Source organism: Calonectris borealis, chromosome 1, assembly GCF_964195595.1.
Source record: "Calonectris borealis chromosome 1, bCalBor7.hap1.2, whole genome shotgun sequence".
Classification (NCBI taxonomy): Eukaryota; Metazoa; Chordata; class Aves; order Procellariiformes; family Procellariidae; genus Calonectris; species Calonectris borealis.
The window spans coordinates 128,535,616-128,546,577 of record NC_134312.1 but is presented as its reverse complement, the minus strand read 5'-3'; the positions used below and the strand labels follow the sequence as shown (position 1 = coordinate 128,546,577).

The 10,962-nt window shown below is 43.9% G+C and overlaps 1 long non-coding RNA gene across 2 annotated transcripts in view; it reads left to right on the top strand.

Moving 5' to 3' along the window:
* LOC142093420 (uncharacterized) overlaps positions 1-10,313 on the top strand; it is a 31,148-nt gene extending 20,835 nt beyond the window's left edge. The window contains exons 2-4 of one of the 2 annotated variants that reach the window (XR_012677423.1): positions 5,597-5,771; positions 6,037-6,146; positions 8,637-10,313. This is a non-coding gene — a long non-coding RNA (uncharacterized LOC142093420). Of the gene's footprint in view, positions 1-5,596; positions 5,772-6,036; positions 6,304-6,413; positions 7,050-8,636 lie in introns of those variants that run through there. The other variant, XR_012677422.1, reaches the window with a different exon arrangement.
* Positions 10,314-10,962: the final 649 nt, after the last annotated feature.

Sequence of the window (10,962 nt, the reverse complement as noted above, 5' to 3'; positions counted from 1 at the left end):
AATTACATTGTCTCCCCCTAGTGACTGTTTCTGTCTCTTATCTCAGTTTTAACATGAAGTTTTCAGGGATTGGACATCTTTTACATTTTGTATTGCAGTCAGACTCAAAGCCTGAATTTGCACAGATATATCAGTATATTGGCACATCAGAGACAATCATTTAGGCTGTGATAATCAGGACATTTTGTTTAAAAGTGTGAGTTTAGCACATAATTATATTTTTATTTATTTCTTAACAAACAGCAAATTTGATGCAATAGAAGGTCAGTATACCATATATATTTCAATGTGGACTGAACCAAGTTAAGTAAACGGCTGTGAATTACATTACTGCTAGCTGAGATTCACAGTTGAAAAAGTTTTGTTTAGTAGATTGTAGGATAGAAAGTAGAATGGCTAAGAAAAATAATCTTCCGCTCTGTTGCTCAGTCTGACAGTATCAAAACCAATATAGTATAAAGTGTAGGTCATATGCAACCCTAAGAATGTCACCACTAATGCATCACAGTTTTGATTTTTGCAGATGTAGTAATTTTCTTTCGGTAAGGCAGGTGAGCATGCTCCTGATTCAAACAGGTGGAAGCAGGAAAGCAGAGCATCTCTTTGATGGTGGTAGACACGGTGGAGGTTTGTTTCAAGGACAGGAGAGACTCTCTGCATCAGGGCTAAGTTTGGGCCTTGGAAATATCAAAGTAAAGGCTTGGTTGTTCTCTAGTGTCCACCGTGGTAGTTGCTATGTATGTATCCAGTTAATGAGAAGTTAGCAGAAAGTATGTTGTTTACAGCTATTTGGGGCTTGACCTGATACGGAGTTAGTGTGCAGGTTGCTCTCAATATCACACAAAGTAAAGACAAAATAACGACATGGTGTTTGTCTGGCTTACATGGATGTCACTGGGTGAAAGCAAGGAATCGTGGATGAAAATGAAGAAGTGAAACGGGAGCAGTCCCTCATATGTGGTCCTGTGTTAAAAAAGACAACTCTGAGGGTGCTCCAGCCTTGTAGCAGCGGTCGGGGCGGAGAAGAAGACACACAGCTGCAACCTCAATAACACAGTGGAGGCTGTGTTGGTAACTCCCTGTGCATTTCCCCATTTTTAGCCTGTGCTCAGCACTCAAAACCTACGTAGCTCCAACGAGCAGAATCGATGAGCAGTGTTCATGAGCTGACCTTTTCTGAGTTCAGATGTGTGCAAAAACAAACTAGAAAATGAAGAACAAGGCAGGAAGCGCTGGGTTATGCAGCTGTGTATCGTTGTGATCTCGGCTGAGATTACTTCAGTGTATTGGAAAAAGGAGAAAAGTAAATGTCAGAACTTGGGAAAGAACGTCCGCACCCTGTCTTTAGAAAGTTCATTTTAGTGAAAGGAGTCATGAACTGAAAGGCATTAGAACCGACAGATAGTTCAGTTGTCTGAGGTCTCATTGACCAAATCCTCCCCTTAGCTGCAGTGGCCGTAAGCCTGCAGGGACCCTCAGCGCTAGCTATGTGCTGCAGACATGAAAACAGTTCAGATGGCTGCTTTAGCTCCTTTTATAGCTTTTATACTATGTTTTAAAAAGCATATGGATCTTGAATCACTAAATGGAAAGAAATTAAACAAAAAAGAATTTGGCCTGTGTTACCTAATACTGTCTTCATTTTACCTTTTGGTTTTGGTTCTTTTTTCTATTTGGCTGTCTTGCACGTCTCACCTGAAAGCTGTATTAGAAGGCAGTTTTGCCTTCCTTTGTTAGACTGATGTTTGTGCTACTTATTTTGCAATATGTGTCAATACAATGCAGCATCACATACATCATCATTCTTCCTTCTGCCACGTAAGTGCTTCTGACAGAACATGTTCAAAACTGGTGGCATGCAATGACATTTTTCAGACACTTTCAATAAAGATGTGTAAAACTCTTCGTGTATGTTTTCTTTCAGAACAAGATTAAGAAAAAAACCCTAACACGGGACAGCATTTTTTCTGCAAGGTTCTGATGTGTGTTAACAGTTGAAAGTAAACACAACTTACCTTTCTAACATGTATGCAAATCTGAGCATTTGGAGGCGGAGTAGTATTTTTGGACCAGTTTGTGATCTCGTTTGTGGAAATTCAGTTCTGAAATTTAGTTCTCACTAAATTAACAGGGATTAAGGCAGAGGCAGGTTGCTACACAGACTGAGCTGTAGGTAAGTGTGTTTGGCCATGTCTGCTGAACCCCATATCATGGGTGGAGGTCCAGACGGGGTGCACTCTAATTTTCTCCCTGTCCATGCATCCATGTGTTTGTTTCTCGGGTTCCCCCGTTAAGGAATACCAACCGTGAGTAGCAAGAAATAATAATAATTTGCTCTCTCGCAGCAGTTTCACGTGGAAAGTACTTTGCCAAAAGGTAGCATTGCCACAGTTTCGTAGATGAGAAACCAGCTAGGGCAGCGACAGGCCAGTGAGGGTACGGTCTGGGTTTCCCCAGCCAAACGAGAGAATCACTCTCCAGTCCTAATGCGTTGTCTATGTTTTTCTATGAAAAGGTGCTGGCAATGCCTTTTGCGCCATGCAGGGTCTGATGTGCGCCTCTGAAAAGCTTCACGTCTGCTCATCTGTAATTTAAGCAGTCTCTTGACAGAAGCCAGAGTGCCGGACTCTGAAAAGCTATGTAAGCCAGTGCTGTCCAGCTGCTTCATCCTGCTGGACCACATCAGTATGCTGGATCGGCTTCTGGAGCAAGAATTTTTCCTTTAATCAGGAACCATACAAGAAGTTGCAGAGTTCATTGTATTTTCCCTGACACCTTGGGGCTCAGTTTGCAGGTCTGTGCTGTTGCACAGTTTCCCACCAACTAAACCAGCATACAAGGCAAGGCCTAATCCCTCTGCAGGCATTCATACAGTCTATGTATTCCTCAACCTCTCTTCTGTGTTAATTTTCCTGTCAGGTTTAAGTGGTGCTTCCAGCTCCGTGTGAAAAATAGTTTCTCTCCAATAAAAGAAAATCTGGTAGTTGCAGCACCAGACTGAGACTCAGGAGTCCTCAGTTATGTTTCTGCAAGTGGGCAGTGGGCATGCTGGACGATTCTGGACATGCTACTTCACCTCCCTGTGCTGCCACTTCTCCTTTTGTGGAAAAAGGGGACGATGATACTGACCTTAGTTACGAAGTACTTCGATCTGACAATGTTAAATGCTATAAAAGGACGAGACATTACTAATTTAAGCAAGAAATCATTTTACCTTGGCATACCAAGGTCTTAAGCCTCATTGTGTCCTAATTTGCAGCTGGCAACCTGAATGGCTGATCCAGGCTCTTCGGAGCTCATAGTTAATTACGAGGCAGATTAGGGGTTCTGCTGAGACAGGTTGTCGCTTCTGCTACACAGAGATTTAATTCTGCATAAGCGAACCTCAGTCTTTATTAGCACAGGAATCCTCGTGTTTAGGGAGAAGTGAAAATCCTTCATCTTTTCCCTGTAATAATCACCCTATCAGAATAATGGTGGCTTTTGCCTTCCTAAGAGCACCTCCACCAACAATTAACACTTCATCTCCCAGTGCCCGTCTGTTCAGCTAGAATGGGAATCATGACACTGGTTTCCAGCATCCCCAACAAGTGCTTGCAGAATACCAGCTTCAAAAGCGCACGTAACACTTTTCAGCTCCCACTCATCTGCAGAGAATCCAGGTTGCCCCATTTGCCAGCCGGTCTGATTTAAAAAGGCGCTTGTCCAGAACTGACTCAAGAGGGCACCTTGCCTAAGCGGGGACAAATACCCTATCGACAGAGATCAGCACGATTTCAGAGGCAGAGATGATGGCAATAAGTAAAATTGCTCAACAGTTTCAAGCACCCTTCTTTCAAGTGCCCCCTCTCTGTTGGGCACTTTGCCCCTGTCTTTTCCCTGGCCTTCTGCAGGTCTGGGTCCTCATCACTTGTGTTTCTGATGAGTGACCTTTGCTTTCTCCTTCGTCCCCGCGTGGCAGCAGAGGCACCAAGGGCACCGCTCGGCAGCTGGAGGGAGGACGAGCGTCGGAGCCTCTCTGACCTGGGGTAGCCAGAGGAAGCAACTGAGCCATAAACTGGCTTAGTCCCTGCCGCTCGGTGGGAAAGGGAAAATTGAACTGATTTTTTACGCTGGCGTATCTTTCCAGATGTTTTATGAAATCTGTTTGAGAAGTATTTTGTACAACAATAAGAGCCATGCTTCCATTATTCAACCTCGTATTAGGTGCCAAGCCTCTTGGTGCCATTGAACACAGACAAGGGATTGCCATAATGCTCATATTCAGGAAGTGACCCTGAATTTTGTGCCATTGATCCTTGCTACCCTTTTTTTAAATTTTCTCTTTCTTCTTTCTGTCATTCTCCCTGAGGTCAGTTCTTCCCTGAGGACGGGAAGTATGTAAGCAGGGAAGCTGCGAGGTGCTGAAGTTCATTTATAGTGTTTGGAAAATTCCCTGTTAACCCCTAATGAGTCTTTACTGACTGCAAACTAACTCTGCTTTTTTAATGCTCGTCGCTTACGACACTTGAGTGGATAGATGTTCCTGGCAGTGATCAGGACACGCTGCTGACAGCAGCACGACCCTCTCTGTCATCCTTCATTTTTTCACTACCAACACTTTCCCTTAATTCCCTGAAACAGCTGGATCTCTGTGACTTAAAATTAAAATCCACAACAGAGACAACTCAAAGCAAGCCTCCAGCCTGGAAAATTTTGGTGCAAATGTTAAAGCTTACTAAATCATAAGCATCTGAAAACAAGACATTTAAGCCTGGCGGCATTAGCTACAGGAAGGACTACCAGGCACAACGATGACATTGGGTTTCGGTGCCCAATTCATACTTAAAAATGAAAACTGCAATGAACTTGTACTAAAAAAAAAAATCAATCGGCCTATTCATTACAGCACTTGGGAAAACAGCTGGGGCAGAATGAAACGGGCAAGTCCAAGGAAGGATGTTAAGCCTGACAGCTCAGTACTATTTCTCAGTTTTTGATCCCCGCTCGGTGATCTCTTCACAGAGAAGAGTTTCCTTTGAAAAAATGTATTAAAATGGAGGAGAAATGGGGTTGGCCATTTTGTATCAGGGAGTGTGTTCCTGGATATGCAAGTTAAACCACATGCAGATAACTGATTAGAAAGACCTCTGGCCAAAACCGTTGTTATTATCTGAGCACAAGGAAAATAAATTAAGCTTCCTCAGGCAGCTACAGTAAATATGAATTTATGCCTAGATTAATGCGCTAATGATTTATGCACCTGCCCTTTACCTGTAAGTCCTTTTCTCTGGGATTAACTCTAATTTCCAAGGACTCCGCACATTGAAACAGCCTCTCTTCATTGCTAATGTTAATTTTTTTTTCTCTTTCTTTCATACCAACCTCTTCCCCCACATTTAAAAAGGCAATATTCAGTTTGTCACCATTCAAATGTTTAAATTCAGTGCTTTGCAATGTACAGGGTTTGAAGTATAATTCAACACCACCAAAACAGGGATATTCTCAGTTTCTCTCTGCAATACATAACATTTATTTCTAGCTCTAAAAATGTCAGTGTAGATCTTAAAGTCAGCACATTCTCATGCGTGAAAAAACTGTTTCTGTTTCCTTTTAGTTCCCAGTAGCCCCTTAAGGCTAGATTTGGAAAGTGGTTAGGATTATGCCCTGAATATCCAGTGACAGAGGGATGCTGCTGCCTGTGCACGGGCCTCCCCAAACTCCTTGCTCCTGGTCGGGCACCCACGAACAGCAGGGCAGAGCTGGCACCGTGGGTTTGCAAGTGGGCTCAGGTGAGATTGTTGCTCAGGGTCAGTCTGGCCCAGCGCCACTCACAAAAGTGTAGTAAAGCACCAGTGGATATTTTGCTTTCCACCACGGAGATTTCCTTTGTTGGGGACCCTCTTTGGCATTTTGCGTGGTTGGGACAGCACGGCCCGGGACAAATAAAATAATTTGCTTTCTAGGCAGAAAGATAAAAGATTGCTTCAATAATAATTTTAAAACATTCTTCGCTCCATGCATTTTGATTCGGTACGACCTTTTTATGTCTTCCAGGGCGGTAGTATCCAAAACATCTGACACAGATACAGAATTGTGGCAGTGTGATGTACCAAGGCACTTTAATGCTACATGGTGCTTGGCTAGCACTGAGATGAGAGCATCATGTAAGTACGCGGAAAGAGTATATAAAAGTTTTATCGGCACTAATTTCAGATGACCTGCATGCTGTACTTCTCTTGGTGTGCCATATCATGTGAGCTCCAATAAAATCTTTATACCCTGCTACCCCTTCAAGCCTCGGACACATATTTTCAGTTAAAGGTGAGGAACTAAGTGTCAGTAGTATAGAAGGAGCAAGGGTCACATTGTTAAGTATTCCTAAGATGCTGATTTATTCTCTTCTTCTGTCCATATTCCTTCTCTGCTTTTAGCCTGGACAATGTTTACCCTACAGAGATTTTCTCAGTAATAAGTATCAGTGAGACTGGGCTTCACATCTCTGACCTGCAATTCCTCTGCTGCACTATGGGTTATATTAGGTTTGTTCTTACTGTTTTGAGCAGCAATAATGTAGTAAAAAGCGTATGTTTGAATAAGCATAGCTTTGCATGGGATGTGTCAAAAGGCAAGGTCATACAGTTTAGCTTCCGCAAGGAAATATTTTTGGGAATGCAGATTCAGAAGGGACTACCATCACCCCTGCAAACTGTTCCACAGGCTGCTAATTGAGGAATGCAAACGGGGTTTGCGTTATACTGCAAACACCTAGACATTGCAGGGCAGGAAATATTTGCCAGCACTTCTGACAGAGTTAGAAGCAAAATATAAGCAAAGCAGGTGTAATGTGGCTCAGAAAAAGAGCAGGGTATCACACCAGGTCCCTGCCATAGCAAGGGATGGGTTAGACGACACTGGAAACCCACAGAGGTGGGCAACTCCCCATGCTACAAAGAAAGAAAAAAACCTTATCATGTAAAAGCTTTTTCAGATAATTTTTTGTATTAAAATCTCTTCTATTCTGCCTGCATCTAACCTGATGGATGGTCTGCGTTTTGGGGCATGTGCTCTAACCCTCAGGGAAGCTTTGGCGGGCGAGTGTCTGCTCCTGCCAGCGTCCCAGCTCCCGGCGACACCTCAGAGCTGGCACGAGGCAGCCGGGCTGCGCGGGCAGCTGGAACGCAGCACTGCTTAGACAAAGCATTGCCTTCAGGCTTCCTTAATTTCAGCCAGTGCTTTAAATTGTCCTCCTTTTTATTTATGGTAACTTTGATAAATAGGGCTTCAATAGGAATTGCTTCTAGTGACCTAAATTGATTAACATGAAGTTTATGCTACATTTAGTGCAAAATAATTATTTGGCTCATAATTAAATACAAGGTTATGGTAAAGAGTGATCAGGTCAGTCAGGAGGGGTTATAACATAAAAATTGTAAGGGATGCAAGATTTTTCCTTATGCTCCGTTTATTGAGTCCTCGAGGCCAATGCCCAAAGTCGTATTTTCATTTCTTCAGAGCAGTCAAATGTTGGTGAAACAAAGTAGGCAAATTCTCTTGTGTTCACAGTGTATACATGTGTAATCAATTTGATGTTCTCTCCTGAGCTGAGAACACAGTTGTCGTACGCGTTTATCTCCAGAGAAAGTGATTTCAACAAATATAAATGTACTTATGTTATGTAAATGGCAAATTATCACAAGTTTTATTTAAGACTGGTTCTTGGATTTTCCTTGGGCTTTTCAGTTAAAAGAAGAAAAGTAGAAACTAAAAAAATAAAGGAAGGTTAATAGGTTAATTCAAATTAGAAAGAGGACACATTATAACTCACAACACATGTCTGGGGTTGTTGCTACCTCAGAGTTTTGAACACGGGTTTATCACAAACCAGTCGAGCTCTCTAAGAGATTTCTAATTCCTTCAGGCCTGTGCAAGAAATGGGTGTTGCTGGACCTCACTGGGGGAAACTCTCAGCGTGAAACCTTTACGTTAGTGTAAAAGGAGGGTTTGGAGGTTTTGCTCCTCTCTCTAGAACCAACCAGCAGATTGCTCTTTCAGGGGATATATTCTGCTGCCTTGCAAAAAATTGTCTTGCTGGCCATATTTCCTCTGCACTCACAACGGTATTATCATTACCTGGGCATGAGCCCAGGACCTGAGCCATTGCCTGCGGAAGCTCATGGGAAGCTCCTGGCCAGCCGCACCGGCTTCTCACCCGGCCCTCGTGGCTCTGCGGCACCACCGCCACAGTCGGACCTCTTAAGGGCAGGACTTAGCTTCACTCTTGTTTCAGCAATGAAGACGATAATCTTTCCTGAATTTTTTTCTTGTGTTAAGCGTATCATCCTCAGACAGCTGAATAAACATCAGTATGGCCTCATGTCATCCCATTTCCGTAACGTACACAGAAGTTGTAATTGAATTTATTATTCAGATGTATTCAACTATTGAAAGCGAGCTAATTGGCACAACATATGCCTTGGGGATTTTTCAATGTTGTAATGTCACTATGTATTAAATGACAAAAGTAACAGCATTTGGCACGTCTTTCTGATCTGAAATTTGATTTAGATTTGATTGGTCACAGCAACCAAGGACAAGTCAAGTAAACAGGGCCCAAATCTGCAAAATTCGTAGTTGCCAAGTAATTTTATTCACAGGTTACCCCACCAATGTCAATAGTTCTGCTGCTTGGAAAGCTGTGTCTGTCACAATGGAGTCACCTGGGAGTTCAGTGCTGCACCTCCTTGTAGTGATGAGAGACTGATGCTGTCAGTCCTGCAGTGCCCTCTGGGGCTACGGGCAGCTGCGATGGGGTTCACTCGGTTTCGCGGCTGGCAAGATACGTACATACATAGAACGAGACATTTCAGCATTTTGATTCACAAAGAAGAGTCAAGTCAACTTCCTACCTCACAGTGAAGGGTCTGGCTGGAGAACCAATTTGGCTTGGGTAACCAAGGATTTTAGAAAAACATTAATGCAAAATCTTTTGTCTTGATATTTTACTGTTGCATACTAAGAATCAGATGAAATCTAAGTGACTGTAGTCCTTCCTCAACTCTCCTTCCACAAGTTCCTTCTTAATTTCAAAACACTGCTTCTCTGAGTAGATCAACTGCGGAGCTGCCGTGGGGAAAAAGGTGGCCACGCTTTTACCTCCTCCAGTACTGCAGCTGTTCAGCAGGACATCTTTGGTGTCTCCGCTTGAAAAAGAAACCATTATTTTGCTGCTTTAAGCATCGAGATTTGGTATGCAGTTCACATATTTTTATGTTATACCTCCCCCGATTAGCGTGTCATCACATACCTGCAAAAAGGGAGTCAGCGAAGTAATGTTCGGATTGATGCGTATGAGCGTTAGGTGGATGGCCACATTTAAATGCCCAATGCTGAGCCACTAGTTCTGCTCGCTGTGGTCACATACAGGGCCCCTATCAGAAAACCAGTGTCAAGTGAAATTGTACTGAACCTTATCAAGACTGCTGTCATTTTCAAGCAGCAAGATCTTTGGCTGATTTCTGCCGGTGCCCTCTCATGAAGGGGATCACTCAGCTGGATACAGAACAAATCAAACGGTACTAAAAATCTTTGAAAATGATAAATCTTGCACAGAAGAGCACTTACAGTCATTTGGAAGTGGGACTTGCTTGACACATGATTGCTTTTCAGGTTAAAATGGTTTCTTTCTGAATAAAGATTTCCTCCTCATATTAAGTTAATATAACTGGATTGTGTTCGTACAAAGACCCATGATTGTTTTTTTCCTACCGAGCTGCTGCTATAGCTTCTGTTGTCAGCTTGATTAGCCTGCCTGCTTGTTTGAAATAATGTCAAAGATTTTTAGTCTTAAACATCATTATACATAGCCTAAGAAATGTTGCTAGCGATGTGGACATAAAAGCGTGGTCTCCTTTTTTCTCTAGATCTTTTCCACGTTCTTTGCCTGCTTTTTTAAAAGATTTTTTTTTTTAGTTTAAATAAATTCTGAGCACTTAATACTGTACTTTCATTCTTCTTTCAGCGTACATTTTTCAGCACTCCATCATCTACCCCTGTGTTGCTCAGCTGTTGGCTCCATTTCGCTCTTCCAGCAGAGAGTGCTCTGTGCTTTCCTCGCATTCAATCCCTGGGCAATCAAACTGCCCACAAACAGTCTTCTGCAGAGCGAGGTTGGGGCTGGTCTCTGCTGTGACTGTAAGGAAGGGTTTGATTTCAGAGGGGCAGAAATATTCCCTGCCCATTTGTTTTACTAGGGGACAGTAGGCCAAAATTAGGAGCATACGTAGGCATTTTGTGGAATCTGGGCCACAGAAATCAATGGAGGTTTTGTGGAAAACTGAATATCATACACATTTTTTTCAATGCTGGCTCTGTAGAAAAATGTTTCTGAAAAAAATTGACAGAGTCCCCACAATCTCCACAGCCACAGCCTGATAAACTGAGTGCGGACTTTCTGCATGTGATCTCCTTTCTCCTTGCAAAGTGGTCTCTCCTCTCCTCTCCTCTCCTCTCCTCTCCTCTCCTCTCCTCTCCTCTCCTCTCCTCTCCTCTCCTCTCCTCTCCTCTCCTCTCCTCCCCTCTCCTCCCCTCTCCTCCCCTCTCCTCCCCTCTCCCCTCCTCCCCCCTCCTCCCCCCTCCTCTCCTCCCCTCCCCTCCCCTCCCCTCTCCTCCCCTCCCCTCGCCTGCCCTCCCCTCGCCTGCCCTCCCCTCCCCTCCCCTCGCCTCGCCTCGCCTCGCCTCCCGGAGAGGCATGTGGCTGTTTGGTTTTAAAAAACAAGTTTTTTGCTGTTGATTCCTCAACCTGTTGCCTGCCAGCCAGGGTTTTGTACTAAACCCCACCACGACAGCGCCTGAACCTGGAGGCTGGGATCAGCAAGTTGGGCTGGGGGGGTACCCTGCGGCGGGGAGGGAGGATGCAGGGGCGCGGCTTTGGGGAGGACCGGGTTTCCCCGGGCTTGCTGCGTTAGCTGGCCGGTGCTATGA